The following is a 17,428-nucleotide window of genomic DNA, read 5'->3' as shown; positions in this document are numbered from 1 at the left end:
TTTTACTAGTAAAAGAAGTTGTGGTAAGGCTACTGTACTGTAAAATAAATATGCGGTATGGCCCTGCTACTGTAAACCACAGTTACAGCAAAATGTTGATAAAAATTACAGTAAACGTACTGTAAAAATGGTCATACTTTACCATTTAAATGTGGTAAAGGGCATTTTACCATAAAAAGTTATGGAAAGGCTAGTTTACTGCAAAATGATATTGCGGTATGGCCTGCTACTGTAAAACATATTTACAGGTAAGTTACTGTAAAGGGGCAAATTGCAGGCAACAGTGCTGTCAGTAAGTTACTGCAAAATATAAATAAATGACAGTAAAAGTACTGTAAAAATTGTCATACTGTACAATTTAAACGTAGTAAAGGGCATTTTACCATAAAAAGAAGTTGTGGAAAGGCTATTTTACTGTAAAATGAAATTGCAGTAGGGTCCTGCTACTGTAAAATATATTTTCAGGTAAGTTACTGTAAAAGGGGTAAATTGCAGGCAACAGTGCTGCCAGTAAGTTACTGCAAAATGTAAATAGATTACAGTAAAAGTACTGTAAAAATTGTCATACTGTACAATTTAAATGTGGTAAATGGCATTTCCCATAAAAAGAAGTTGTGGAAAGGCTATTTCACTGTATGAAAATGAAATTGTGGTAGGGTCTGCTACTGTAAAACACATTTAAAGGTACGTTCCTGTAAAGGGGTAAAATTGCAGGCAACAGTGCTGCCAGTAAGCTACGGCAAAATGTAAATAAAGATAACAGTTAAAAAATACTGTTAAAATTGTCATACTTTACCATTTACGTTTTGTAAAGGCCATTTTACTATAAAAGATGTTGTAGTAAAGCTATTTTACTGTAAAATGAAATTGCGGTGTGGCCCTGCTACTGTAAAACACATTTACAGGTAAATTACTGTAAAGGAATAAATTGCTTGCAACAGGGCTGCCAGTAAGTTACCACAAAATGTAAATAAATTAAAGTAAAAGTACAGTAAAAGTGTCATACTGTAAAATTTAAATGTAGTAAATGGCATTTTACCAGTTAATGAAGTTGTGGTAAGGCTCTTTCACTGTAAAATAAATATGCAGTATGGCCCTGCTACTGTAAACCACAGTTACAGTTACAGCAAAATAAAAATTATAAAAATTACAGTAAGCGTACTGTAAAAATGGTCATACTTTACCATTTAAATGTAGTAAAGGGCATTTTACCATAAAAAGTTGTGGAAAGGCTAGTTACTGCAAAATGATATTGCGGTATGGCCTGCTACTGTAAAACACATTTACAGGTAAGTTACTGTAAAGGGGTCAATTGCAGGCAACAGTGCTATCAGTAAGTTACTGCAAAATGTAAATAAATTACAGTAAAAGTACTGTAAAAATTTTCATACTGTAAAATGTAAACGTGGGCCTTTACCATTAAAAAAAAGGTAAGTTACTGTAAAGGGGTAAATTGCTGCCAGTAAGTTACCATAAAAATCCAATCAAATGTCTGACAGTGCAATAAGCTAAAACTCTTCCCAAAACTCCAGCGTTTCTGAGTCTGGGCATGACAGAGATCAGTGTAGCGAGGGTCTGCCAGCGGCCTCAAACAAGAAGCCATTAAATGTGCCCTTTTTAAAAATGCGTCTGCTGCCTGACTTATACTGACATCCGGCTAATTCCCAAGGCAAGATTAATTACGCTTGCTGTCCTCTGCCCAAATGCTCAAACTCCTGAACCGAGCAGAGGAAGAAAAAAAAAGCAGGATCCACTGCATCCATTCATGACTAATTACTGTACACAAATAAAAGATGTAGATAGTAATTTTGCCTTAGTGTATCCTATTATTATAGCATGTATATTATGCACAATATATAGATTTTCTTAAAGTGCGCAGTACAAAATAAGAGCACACCGCACTAGCACTGTCTCCCACAATGCAATTTACACAAATGACCTTCCACTTATAGCAGAGGTGAACGATTCATCATCTATTCTGGCTGCCAATGTTAGCACATTTTACTCAGAAAGCACACTAAAAATGAACACTTGAAACTTATTATCTAAAGTTAGCATTTTCCAAAATGGCTCTGTCATGTAAATGAATAATCAAAATGCATGAAAAGCTTTCTGATGTGAATTGAAAATGGTGTCACATACACTGTAAATACCCCTCTAAGAACATTTGGCCAATTTCTAGCAGTTGATTAGTTTTAATAACTAACATTTTAATAACCATAGTTTTTGCCTTGTGATGACAGTACATATTTCCCTAGATATTTTGCAAGTTCAGTTAATTATGCAAGTCATTGGACAACTGTGTTATTCATTCATTCATTCATTCTCCTTTGGCTTAGTCTCTTATTTATCAGGGGTCGTCGCATATGAACCGCCAACTATTCCAGCATATGTTTTACACAGCGGATGACTGTGGGGGAAACCAGAGCACGCGGAGGAAACCCATGCCAATAAACTTCACACAGAAATGCCAACAGGCCAAGCCGGGATTTGAACTAGTGACCTTCTTGGTGTGAGGTGACAGTGCTAACCACTGTGCCACCATGCCGCATAACTGAGTTATTAATAGCGTTAATTGAAATCAAATTAAATTAATAATTAAAATACATTATGTAATGTAATGTAACATTACAATTAAAATACATTCAAGTTACTGAAATAAATAACTGAGTACTGAAATGAAATTACACAAAACTGATCTATCCATCTTAGTGTTTCTTGCGTTCGATTTCAATTTTACAAAGATTTCAGCATTTATATTTGATTATTATATGTAAATTATATAAGTATTACACTGGAAAAAGCAGATATAAAAATAAAAAGCAACAAAAAAAATGGATTGGGACATCATTACATAATATAATAGAGCAGACAGAACCACTGCTGCTTTATACTTATTTTATTCTATAAATTAAGAGTAATTATCCAGATTTCCTTTTTATTCATTAATTTCCCTTCGGCTTAGTCTCTATTTCAGAGGCTGCCACAGCGGAATGAACTGCCAACAACTCCGGCATATGTTTTAGGCAGCGGATGCCCTTCCAGCCGCAACCCAACACTGGGAAACACCCATACTCTCTCATTCACACACACACACACACACACACACACACACACACACACACACACACACACACACACACTACGGCCAATTTAGTTTATTCAATTCACCTGTACCCCATGTCTTTGGACTGTGGGGGAAACCGGAGCACCCGGAGGAAACCCACATCAACACAGGAAGAACATGCCAACTCCACACAGAAATGCCAACTGGCCCAGCTGGGACTCGAACCAGCGACCTTCTTGCTGTGAGGTGACAGTGCTAAATATTAAGCCACCGTGTTGCCACTTCCTTTTTATTTTAAAAAAAAAAACACTGAAAATAAAAAGCCAAGATTTTCAGTGTGGTCTGAGATTATGGACTCTACAGTGTGTATGCAGTAGGCTGGTATCTATTGTGCACATTTGCATGCAAAGTAGGAGAGAAGCAGGTAAAAACTGGGAAATGAGGAAAGTCAGAGGGAGCAGGTCACTGTAAGAATACCGGAGTGAACAGGCCTGAATTATACATGAGACTACAGCACTTTGCCTTGAAAACAGAAGAAGCAGAGTGTCCATGCTGGACAGACACACAGAGAGAGAGAGAGAGAGAGAGAGAGAGAGAGAGAGAGAAGTGAGTGGATAGAGAAGGACAAATTGTACAGCAGCCATTGCACACATTGTAGCCAGGACTACCCTGAATATTTACCCTAAAACCTGCATATACAGTTGAAGTCAGAATTATCAGCCCCTCCTGAATTTATTCAACACATTTCCAAACATAATAGTTTTAAAGGTGCAGTATGTAAGTTTGACACCCAGTGGTTCAACTAGGTATTGCACTCCTGGATCAAATCAAACGCATGCGCAGGTTGCCAGATTAAGGACAGGAGCAAGTGATTTAAACCGTGTTAGAAATAAAAGCAACGGCACCTGATGGAAGGAATATTCTCCATATTAAAAGGAGTTTTCGTCCTAACCGACACCTCGAATTGATATATTAGAAACGGCTTCAATTTCTCACAGGTGAACAACAGAAAACTGACAATGATCACCTCAGGTACACCTCATGTGCTGTATTCAGTGTTAAACGCTAATAATGTTAGTTTGAATGCCTTTTTACATGACATTTATTGCCATACTACTGAAAGCAGCAGCAGATAGTTCACCTCAGATCCTGAAAATAAAATAAACCGTCTGAAATTGAATTTTAGAACTAAACACATATGATTGATTCAGCATCTACATTCAATAATGTCAAAGAGGGTTAATATATATTAATTAGATTATAAACCTTGCCATTTCATGAGTGAGTGCACCATTCTGTGCTTCTGAACGGCTGAGTTTAAATTTCTGTCATGTTTCGTCTGGTGCAAACAGCCAAACTGCTCATCACTGCAAATCTAGACACGAAGCATGTTGTTAGAACACGAGGTAACAATGTAACTTGCTCACCTAATGTTTACACTCATAATATTTATATCATTTGCTTGTTAATAACCTTATGTGGAACTGAATCTGCGTCACATTTCGGATTCTGTTACTGCCCACAGGAGGATGAATGAAATACGCTGTTTTCCACCAAGGCTGGCATTGGGCAGGTTAAAACGACCAAATCAAAGACAGCGTTCCAGCACGAAAGACAGATTTTCAAAGCAGAATATCTGACTTCAGCATTGTTTTTCAGATAAATGTTCACTTAGCATGTTTCTTAAATATCTGCAATAAATATTAGGGAATTTTTATGCTTTAGAAGAGTCAAAAACTTACATACAGCACCTTTAATAATTCATTTGTAATAACTGATTTCTTTTATCTTTGCCATGATGACAGTACATAAATAATAATATTTTAATAGATATATTTCAAGATACTAATATTCAGCTAAAAAAGTGACATTTAAAGGCTTAACTAGGTTAATTAGGCAAGTTTGGGTTAAGCAGGCAAGTTATTGTATAACATTGGCTGTTCTGTAGACAATCGAACAATAATATTGCTTAGGGGGCTATTAATATTGACCTTAAAATGGTTTTTAAAAATTAAAAACTAGTTTTATTATATATATAACAAATATGAGTTTCTCCAGAAGAAAAAATATTACAGGAAATACGGTGAAAAATTCCTTGCTCTGTTAAACGTCATCTGGGAAATTCTCAGGAGGGCGAATCATTTTGACTTAAACTGTAACATGTAACTGTGTTTTATTGTGAAACTAGTTTGTTCAGTAAAGCATACACTTAGTGCACCACTTAGGGGGCTTCCACACAGGTTCTGCATCTTGTTGATATACACTATGAACAGCAGCTACGCTAATTATTCTCTTTATTCTCCATTTCCACCTGGGGATACTCTTCCCTCTCCGCTGTCGCCACTGGCTTGCATGGTTCGGGATCTGTAGAGCTGCGCATCGTTGGATTTGCTCTTCAATATTTGGACTCTCAGTAGTGATTATTAAACCACACTGAACTGAGCTAAACTGAACTGAACTTAAACACTACAAACTGAATTACACTGTTCCTATTTACTGTGACCTTTTATGAGAAGCTGCTTTGACACAATCTACATTGTATAAGCGCTATACAAATAAAGGTAAATTGAATTGTTGAACTGAGTTTAGGAGACCTCATAGACTTTAAACTGTGGTTTGCAACTATTTTTATACAGTCTATGTTTGCAATAACACTGTCACATGACCACAGTAACCCTTTGAGCAGCACCAATAGAAAACACAAGACATGTCACTTGTATGACTTGTATCATCATCTTCATCTTAACCTCGCGAAAATGGAAATGCTTGAAGTTTCTGCCAACCCGACTCTACACCATAACATTTCAATCCAGATGGATGGGGCAACCATTACTGCATCCAAAATGGTAAAAAGCCTTGGAGTAACGATTGATGACCAACTAAACTTCTCTGAGCACATTTCTAGAACTGCTCGATCTTGCAGATTCGCACTCTATAACATCAGAAAGGTCCGACCCTTCCTATCTGAACATGCAGCTCAACTCATTGTTCAAGCTCTTGTTCTCTCCAAACTGGATTATTGCAACTCTCTACTAGCCGGGCTTCCAGCTAATTCTATCAAACCTCTTCAGCTGCTTCAGAACGCAGCAGCACGAGTGGTCTTTGATGAACCCAAAAGAGCACATGTCACTCCGCTACTCACCCGTTTGCACTGGCTGCCAGTTGCTGCTCGCGTCAAATTCAAAGCTCTGATGTTTGCTTACAAAGCGACCTCTGGCTTTGCTCCTTCTTATCTGCTCTCACTTCTGCAGATTTATGTGCCCTCCAGAAACTTGCGTTCTGTGAATGAACGTCGCCTCGTGGTTCCACCCCTAAGAGGGAAGAAATCACTTTCCCGAACTCTCACATTCAATCTGCCCAGTTGGTGGAATGAACTCCCTAACTGCATCAGAACAGCAGAGTCACTTGCTGTCTTCAAGAAACGACTAAAAACTCAATTATTTAGTCTCCACTTTCCTTCCTAATCTGTAACTGCCTCTCTGGCTATACCACTAACTGTACTCTCTCTCTCAAAAAAAAAAACATTACTAATGCTTTGCTTCTTAGAGTTTACACACCTGAAACTTGTCTATAGCACTTATTCACTGCTGCTCTTATAGTTGTGTAAACTGCTTCCTTGTCCTCATTTGTAAGTCGCTTTGGATAAAAGCGTCTGCTAAATGACTAGATGTAAATGTAAATGTAAATGTATGGTTTTGAATGGGGGAAATGTAATAGTCAATATAAATGCTCTAGCAAAGGAAGACATGCCTTCTGGTAAAAGAGTCAATTATTGATCACTATAGATTGATGATTCTCTGGGGGAGGGGGTTGGTCACTTTTTTGTCAGGGTTGGGTTTAGGGTAGGGGTAGATGTTAATAAAATACAATGTAATGGGTAATTTAATAAATTATGTGAACAATACTCAGTAGAATTACTGTTTTTACATTACTTTGAGGGTTGGGTTTTGGTTTGGATAGGAGTAGATGCTAATAAAATACAATGAAATGGGTAATTTAATAAATAATATGAATAATACCTGGTATAATTACTGTTTTTACATTACTGTGAGAGTTGGGTTATGGTTTGGATAGGAGTAGATGTTAATAAATTACAATGTAACGGGTAATTTAATAAATAATATGAATAATACGCTGTATAATTACTGTTATTCATTACTGTGAGGGTTGGGTCTTGGTTTGGGTAGGGGTAGACGTTAATAAAATATAATCAAATGGGTAATTAAAAAAATAATATGAATAATAATTACTGTTTTACATTACTGTGATGGTTGGGTTTAGTGTTGGGGTTGGGGTAGACATTAATAAAATACAATTAAGAGTTAATTTCATTCATTCATTCTCTTTTCGGCTTAGTCTCTTTATTAATCCGGGGTCGCCACAGCGGAATGAACCGCCAACTTATCCAGCATAAGTTTTACACAGCGGATGCCCTTCTCGCCGCAACCCATCACTGTACCACATTCCAATTCACCTGTACCACATGTCTTTGGCTTGTGGGGGAAACCGGAGCACCCAAAGGAAACCCATACCAACATGGGGAGAACATGCAAACTCCACATAGAAACGCCAACTGACCCAGCCGAGGCTCGAACCTGCGACCTTCTTGCTGTGATGCGATCGTGCTAATAAACAATAAAACAATAAAAATAATACACGGCATAGTTACTGTTTTTCTATTACTGTGATAGCTGTGTAAAGGGTAGGGGTAGACGTTTGTAAAATACAATTAATGGGCAATTTAATAAATAACATAAATAATTCTCATTAACTTCCGGCCGCAGCTGTATCCCTTCTAGCAACAATCGTCTTAAAGTAGTGATCGACATGTGAGATTGGTAATTCTGTGCCCGATAGGAGCATCATGAGATTATAGACCTTTTTCCTGGCTGCCGCATGGAGGGCGCCATAGCGACCAGCGTGTTCCGGAAGAATGCTAAGAACTTCCGTTTACATCGTTTACAACCGATAATTTGCACTTCGAAAATGGGTTTCAATAGCGTTTTGAGTGGATTACGGAGTGTTTTTGTAACACACAACTTTGAAAGGAGTGTGTTAAAGCTGTTATAATCTGTCAGATGTGGTTCAAGCGTGCGAGAAAAACTTTCTCCTAGTTCACGTGTCTGCCGTCAGAAATACAGTGTGTGTGTGTTTGTTTCCCGGGCCTGTCAGCTGTTAGCTCAGCGGCTCTTCACACACACACATGCCACACGCACACACGCAATACTTATTATACTGCATTATAGAGCAAACCAGATTACTAGCATGAAACTTAACAGGTATGTAAGTCATGCAATTTACAATAATGACCAATTAAAGTCTGTTACTGATACTCTGCTAGCTGATTTGCATGTTCGCTCTAATCGTGAGCCGTTTATGTTTCATTTAGTGTGTTGTATACACCACGGTTTGTGTTTTTCTGTCATTTCAAAATGTCAGTTTATTTTCACTTCATCACAGTTATTAAATCAGTATGCTAGTGGGACAGTACAGGTGACTTTAGCGATGACGAGGCTTCATTTAAACAGCAGAAGATGCCGTCTGACAATGAGAGGAAAATGCCTCACAGCAGTTGTTTTCCATCCTATTAGATCACATTCTTCAAAATGATCAGTCCAGGAGGTGGCGCTGATCGACAACAGTATCGGTTTAAAGAAGATAAATGCAGGTAAAATATATTAAAACTATCATTTCAAAGCTGTCCAGATGTGACTGTTTACATGCATCAATTCAATTCAATTCAATTCACCTTTATTTGTATAGCGCTTATACAATGTAGATTGTGTCAAAGCAGCTTCACATAAAAGGTCACAGTAAATAGGAACAGTGTAGTTCAGTTTGTAGTGTTTAAGTTCAGTTTAGCTCAGTTCAGTGTGGTTTAATAATCACTACTGAGAGTCCAAATATTGAAGAGCAAATCCAACAATGCGCAGCTCTATAGATCCTGAACCATGCAAGCCAGTGGCGACAGCGGAGAGGGAAAAAAACTTCACTAAATGGCGAAAGTGAAGAAAAAAAAAACCTTGAGAGAAACCAGACTCAGTTGGACACGATCATTTTAATTTCTCCGCTGGCCAAACGTCTTGTGCAGAGCTGCAGTCTCAGTGGCGGAGGCTGGAAGCTGGCCTCAGCGAAGACTCGTCTGTCTCTGGAGCGTCACAGGAATCAGTCTCATGTTCTCCACTCTTCCATGACCATCACAGTAGCTGCTCAGGATTCGGCCTGGTCCAGGATATGGAAACCTTGGGATCATCTCGTCGTTAGTCTTGGATCGAATCAGTGACTCTGCATAGTCTGAGGGCCTCGGGAAGAGTATCCCCAGGTGGAAATGGAGAATAAAGGTAATAATTAGCGTAGCTGCTGTTCATAGTGTATATCAACAAGATGCATAACCTGTGTGGAAGCCCGCTAAGTGGTGCACTAAGTGTTTTCTTTACTGAACAGATAGGTCTTTAATCTAGTTTTGAATTGGGTCAGCATCAGCTGATGACCGGAAGTTCTCCTTGCACATACATGCAAAGCATAATGGGTCATTTTGCGTTCCAAGAAAACAGTCTTTAGGAGATTTAGAATGTACAGAAATTAGAATGAATTTAGAAGGTCAAACCAAAATTCTTAATTGAAGCTTGACGCATCACCATGGAAACCGAAATGGAACACAGTCTAAAGTTCTGAACTTTTAAAAACTCACTGCAGGGAGACAGTTGAGATATTCTAAACTTACCACTGAAGGTTAATATCTGAGAAATGCAGAACATTTCATTTAAGGCACAAATGAGATCAAAAATAACCATATTGGCTTTGTTAGCTCACATTGCCAGTTTTGTGGTGAACAATTCGTCAGTGCACGTCATTAAGATTTAAAAAACGATTTGCTCTTGTAATCTTAAAAATGAGCTTCCTGTTTGTTTTCAGTTCCATTCTCAGATTAGGTCAGTGTGAGATATTGGGTGTAGCTAACATACTAAACCACGCCCCCTCCAGCTGTCAGTTTTGAAAACAAACAAAACGTTAAGGAGGAGGAGTCTGTTAGGTTGTAATAACTCTCCTCAAACCCTTTTCCAGATCTTTCTGACTGTAATGTCTACTTTACTACATCCAATCAACTTGCAGTAGAAAAAAAGCCCACTGTATTCTCATTTAATATTCTGTTGCTCTAGGAACTGCATCACAACACGGGAAAAAAACAGTCACCGCTTCCGGTTCATTGAGACTTTAACAGTCTGATTACATAATGAGTCATTTGTCACATTTAAAATATAGTTATATCCAATTACTCAAACCGTGATATGAGATTTTGGTCATACCGCCCACCCTGCAGCAAAAAATAGTACATTAACATAGATTTGCATTCATGCATTCGGCAGACGCTTTTATCAGAAATGACTTACAGAGCATTCAAGGTTACTTTTTTTTCCAGGGCTATAAATAGTAGCGTGCTATTCTGAAGAAACTAACATCTTTTGCAAAAGCTGCAAGCCCTTCTGTGACTAGACTGACCCAAAACCTGAAATAAAAGCTGAACATAAAAATGTCATTAATACATTTATTTAAATAGTATTCACACAATTACAATTAAATACAATTTATGGAAATATAATGAAAATGACAAAAATAAATAACTGAATACTGAAATGAATTTCAATGACAAAAATAAATATTAAGATGGAGATTACTAATATTTATTAGCAATAATACTAATAATAATAATAACTAAATGTTCTAGTATGTATGTATTATTATTAGTAGTGGTAGTAGTAGTAGTATTAATTAATATAGTAATAAATAAATACAAAATTTTGAATATGAATTATTTAAATAAACAAGCTGAATAAAATAAATAATATCAAAATAAAGATTATTAAAAATGAACAAAAAAAATTCAAAAATGATAACAATGATAATAATAATAACTAAATGTTCTGATATTTATTAATAATATTAACAATAAATATAATGAATAACTAAATCCACACTGTTGAATATAAATAAATTTAAATAAACTAGCTAATTAAAATAAATATTATTAAAATAAAGATAACTAAAATTAAAATAATATTTAAATAATAATATTAATAAAATTTCTAATATTTATTAATATTAATATTATTATTATTATTATTATTATTACTATTATACATAAATATAATAAACAAATAAATCCAACATTATTGAATATAAATTAAATATTAAAATTAAATAGCTAAATAAATTTAATTATATTAAAATAAATATTGATAAAAATAATAAAATGTAAATAATAATATTAATCATAATAATAATATTAATATAATAATATTAATATAATAATAATAATAATAATAATAATAAATGTTATAATATTTATCAATATTATTATTATAAAAATATAATAATAATAAAAATAATCTTTAAATAAATCCAATGTTTTGAAAATAAATTAAATATTAAAATAAACTAGCTCAATTCAATAAATAATAGAAAACATATATTTTTAAAAATAAAATAATATTTTAATAATAATGCTAATAATAATATTAATAATAATAATGTTCTAATATTTATTAAATGTTCTAATATGTATTATTAGCATTATTAGTAGTAGTATTATTTTATTAAAAATAATAATAATAAATATAATAAATAAATAAATAAATAAATGTATATAAATTAAATATTAAAATAAACTAGTTGAATAAAATAAATAATATTAAGTTAAAAATTATTTAAAAATAAAACAAAATTTCAATAAATAAATAAATAAGTCAGTTCAGAACTTGGGTTTCACAAGAACAACCCACCCTGTGCTTAACTACAATACATTTCAATTGCAAACAGTATAATGAAAGTGAGAAAAGCAGTATGCCAGAAAGGCAGAGAAAGCATGAGCGAATGAGCCGCAGAGGATCAGAGCCACTTCCTTGATGGCTCTCTCATTCATTGCCTCATTCATTCATGCCCTGGTCTGCAGTGATAGAGCAAATATCTGGGAAGACATTCATTAAGCGTACAGAAGCGGGTGCCCTGCAGCCGATAAGCTCTGCCAATATCAGACTGCCTGTAATAGTGCATTGGGGCCGCCAGCCTGTTCTGACTCTATTTACAAATAGCTTATCTGAACATACAGCAGTGCTCGCGACAACACGCACACACACTCCAGATGCACACGCTGTAATATATGTTTTTAATCTCAGCCTAGACAATCCGACATCCTGTCACCGATACATTCATCTCCGCATCCGAGTCAGTGCACTTTATCATCTCAAAAATGAATGTGGCAGTCAAGTGGAAAAGCTTCCTGGGGTGATGATACTGTGTATGTGCGTCTATCTGGAATATATATACACTCACAGGCCACTTTAATAGGTACACCTTATTAGTACCGGGTTGGACCCACTTTTGCCCTCAGAACTGCCTTAATCCTTCGCGGCATAGATTCAACAAGGTACTGGAAATATTTCTCAGAGATTTTTCTCCATATTGACATGATAGCATCACGCAGTTGCTGCAGATTTGTCAGCTGCACATCCATGATGCGAATCTCCTGTTCCACCACATCCCAAAGATGCTCTTTTGGATTGAGTTCTGGTGACTGTGGAGGCCATTTGAGTACAGTGAACTCATTGTCATGTACAAGAAACTAGTCTGAGATGATTTACGCTTTATGACATGGTCAGCAACAATACTCAGAGGTAGGCTGTGGTGTTGACACGATGCTCAATTGGTACTAATGGGCCCAAAGTGTGCCAAGAAAATGTTCCCCACACCATTACACCACCACCACCAGCCTGAACTGTTTATACAAGGCAGGATGGATCGATGATTTCAGGTTGTTGACGCTGTAAGGATGGCTATATCACTCCATAATATTAAACCCTGAGAACTGTTATGGAAGTCCACACGAGACAAGACCCCGAGAATGATCAGGCACTAAAACAATAAACTTTCTAATCTGAGAAGAAGATCAGCTAGGAAACCAGTTGTTCAGGTTGTCTCGATCATGAAGCCTGAGCCCCTCTCTTTGCCCTGGACTTTACCTTCTCGACCAGAGCAGCTCCACACAGAATGTCCAAGTTTTTAATATGGTGTATCTTGTGGCTTTATATTCATGTTTGGTGTCATTTTAAATGTCTCTGTGTGGTTGGTAAAGTGGTCTTAATTTCACTGTAATATTTATTAATCTCCCTTATATCCGTTAATTTGATTTCAGTTAGTTTTGAATTGGCTTATTTTGTTTAATTATGTGAACTGTAATGGAAAATCTTAGCCCGACAAATAAAGGTAAAATTCTCGATTAACTCTAATACCTCCTGAAATCATTTACTGTAAATCTAGTAGATTGTTTAGGCTGATGTTTCCGCAGCCTACGACCAGGATTAGTAATACATTCAGGCTCAATGGATGGAGCATAGGCGCAACATTAGAGACCTGTTGATTTCTGACAATCACTGACTTAGTGTGGCATTATCTAGTGGCTAAATCAAACTTTCTTTACTTATGAGCAAGCATGGGGCGGCCTAATATTATTTAAAAGACAATTAGCTTACAGGTATATCCTCTATCTAAGAACTAGAAGTGGCGAGGACATGTCCGTGAGCAGATAAAACTGGCCAGCATACTGACTCTAAGCGGCTTCGGGTAAACTATGAACCATTAGGATTTATTAGGTTATTCAATCTAAATGAGACCAAATCACAACCTAAAGTTAATCTGCTTGAATTGGATAAATCTAAATTTAAATAATTATAAATTGGAGTCAGGGCAACGCAGTGGCGCAGTAGGTAGTGCTGTCGCCTCACAGCAAGAAGGCCGCTGGTTCGAGCCTCGGCTGAGTCAGTTGGAGTTTCTGTGTGGAGTTTGCATGTACTCCCCGCGTTCGCGTGGGTTTCCTCCGGGTGCTCTGGTTTCCCCCACAGTCCAAAGACATGCGGTACAGGTGAATTGGGTAGGCTAAATTGTCCGTAGTGTATGAGTGTGAATGAGTGTGTGGATGTTTCCCAGAGATGGGTTGCGGCTGGAAGGGCATCCGCTGCGTAAAACAGATGCTGGACAAGTTAGCGGTTCATTCCGCTGTGCCGACCCCAGATTAATAAAGGGACTAAGCCGACAAGAAAATGAATGAATGAACGAATGAATGAATGAAATTGGAGTCAGATTAAATTCGGAGTTGGAAACAAATTAAAATAAATTTTACCAAATAAATATTACTTTTTACATGTGCTAAAAGGCTTACACACATTTAACCTTCACCCATACTGTTAGTTCCGTCATAAGACTAATAGTTGGACCCTTACAATGCCAAATTCTGACCCTACCATCCATGGGCGTATATTTCATTTGACAGTAGGGAGGAACAATAAATATCAAATTTTCTCATGAGCAATTTTGAAGGGGACAGAAATAATACAGTCAAATGTACATATATAAATGTACTTATTTATGTCCAGAAGTGTCCAAGACACTTAAGGACAGAATAAAAGTCGATTATACAAAAAATACAGTGGGGTCAGTTCGGACCAGGCCTGGATTAAGAATTCAGAGGCCCCTGGGCACAATGTCTTGTAGACCCCCTACCAGGCCACCACCCCTATTGTTGAATTAAAAAATAAGATGAATATGTTCATTCAATCATTTTCTTTTCGGCTTAGTCCCTTTATTATTCTGGGGTTGCCACAGCGGAATGAACCACCAACTTATCCATGTTTTTAAGCAGCGCATGCCCTTCCAGCCACAACCCATCACTGGGAAAAAGATTAATATAATATTTTTTAATAAAATGAATCTATGATGTATTGCCAGCATTTTTTAAATAAATGATATACAGTACATCAGTACATGTATATTCTACAAAAGATTTTACTTATTTATGAAGCATTTAAAGCATACTTTGAAAATAATACTAATACAACTAGTGAAAATTTATGGACTTTCCGTCCGGCTCGTGACCACACACACACACACACACACACACACACACACACACACACACACACACACACACACACACACACACACACACACACACACACACACACACACACACGCACACACACGCACACACACCACACACACACACACACACACACACACACACACACACACAGTGTATATACATATATACATACATATATATACACTGTGTGTGCACCAGTAGAGCTTGATGTCTAGCAACGCCCATGGACCCAACTCTAATTCATAAACCCATAAGACATTTTCAAGTTTTAAAATAAGACATAAAATGCACAAGTTACAGCCCGTAGTGGAAAAAAAGCTCTTTAAAAAGGCGGCTGCTGAATGAAACTACAGAGGATGTCAGGCATTCATTCGGAAGACGATCCTAAAGTTCAGGAGCCTGTGCTGATAATAATCTAAACCGCATTACATGCCGTTAAATGTTCTACATTACGGTTACAAAACGAGCCCACATGGGGAATAAAGAGCAGTTAAGCTTGATTAAAGTGCTTTCCGGGAAGCATCCCATAATGTGAGCACTCGGAAAGTCCTCCAGGTCCAGATAACGCCAGTGTTTCCCCGAGGACTGAAGACTCCTCTGGGTCTCTGGAGGGGGTTTTCTCAGAAGGAGAGAAATAATAGACTGTGTTTAAGCCACTTACACACATAAGTCAACAAACGCACAGTCTTACATTTACAAACACACTCACTACCTACAAGCACAAACACAACTAAACACTTATGCACACACAAGCACAGACAAACACTCATTGGCCACTTTATTAGGTACACCTGACACACCAGGTGCCACTCCTGTCAGCTAAGAACAGGAAACTGAGGCTAGTAGTGGAAAACAACCATACACACTCACATTCCCATACTACGGCCAGTTTAGCTTACCCAATTCACCTATAGCACATGTGTTTGGACTTGTGGGGGAAACCGGAGCACCCGGAGGAAACCCACGCCAACACAGGGAGAACATGCAAACTCCACACAGAAATGCCAACTGGCCCAGCCGGGACTCAAACCAGCGACTTTCATGCTGTGAGGCGACAGCGATGACCCCAGAGCCGCCGAGCCGCCCCTAATAAAATATTCTAATAAATAAATTTAACAACTCTTTGCCTTTCCTTGTTTTTAATTAGGCTGTTTTAACACAAAATTGATCTACTATTTAATTAAAAATATTTTTTGTGTGAAGCTTGTATGAAATACACAATTACTATCACAATTTTACAGCGCACTGTATATTTGATTGAATAAAGGCAACATTTAATAATCGTACTGACCCCAAACGTTTAATCAGTAGTGTGTGTATATATATATATATATATATATATATATATATATATATATATATATATATATATATATATATATATATATATATACACGGTTATATATATACATGTATATATATACATATAACCGTACATATAACCGGTGTATATATATATATATATATATATATATATATATATATATATATATATATATATATACCGAACGGTTATATATATATATAAACACTACCAGTCAAAAGTTTGGGGTCCCGCTCACCAAGGCTGCATTTGTTTCATAACAAGTACAGTAAAAATTGTAATATTGTGATATGTTATTGCACTATAAAATAACTGCTCAAAAGTTTAGGAGGAGGAGCTAGAGCTCATGCTTCTCCTGATTGGAGCCCAAGTGGCTCTGCAGCGCGCAGCGTCTCGAACCTCCCGCTCTCCCTCGGGAAGCCAATACGGAAGTAACTAAAACTGCAATTCATCGACTCGCCTTGGGGGGGCTGGCTCCAAGAAGTCCAGATGATTACGGCTGATAAAAACATGCTTACAGCCTGGTACAAAAGATTGCTTTGGTGCATATAGCTATGATTACCCTTCGTGACAACTGTGAGGGGGGTGATTTTTTCATGAAGTGAACAAACATGAAGAGTCCTGAGTGATGGCTGGGCGCTGCGGACAGCCGCCGACTTGAAGCGCCGTCGTGTGTACCCTGATAGAAACCGATGTTTAGAACTCTAAAATGCATGGGAGCGGCAGTTCTGGTGTGCGACCGGTAGGCAAGTTAGTTATTTTGTTTCCAATGGAAAGACGCGCAACGCCTCAGGGAGAAATGCGACCGCGAGAAATGCAAACGGATTAAGTTCAAGGTAGACACAATGAGAAGTACACATGTTTGCAACCCTACCTAAAGTTACAAACAATAATTCCGATTAGAGTGATCATGTGGAGAATATTGATCTTGTGTTGAGCGCAATGAGCCTTGCATCTAAAAATAGAGCTAGCGTGTTCCTTTAGTGATATCGCTTCGACTGACGCTGAAAATGGCGGATGTGAATCAACAAACTGAGGATATGATGTCAATCAATATTGGTGGGCGGGGGGACCGCACTCCTACGTAAAGTTGCGGTTGATCTGA

At 37.1% G+C, this 17,428-nt stretch overlaps 1 protein-coding gene across 1 annotated transcript in view; it reads right to left on the bottom strand.

The window, feature by feature from the left end:
• The window catches only part of LOC130214247 (potassium/sodium hyperpolarization-activated cyclic nucleotide-gated channel 2), a 133,811-nt gene that overhangs the window by 66,733 nt on the left and 49,650 nt on the right, over positions 1-17,428 (bottom strand).

This window comes from Danio aesculapii, chromosome 2 (genome assembly GCF_903798145.1).
Source record: "Danio aesculapii chromosome 2, fDanAes4.1, whole genome shotgun sequence".
Lineage (NCBI taxonomy): Eukaryota > Metazoa > Chordata > Actinopteri > Cypriniformes > Danionidae > Danio > Danio aesculapii.
Note: the sequence above shows the minus strand (reverse complement) of the source record. Positions and strands in the feature narration are given on the sequence as shown.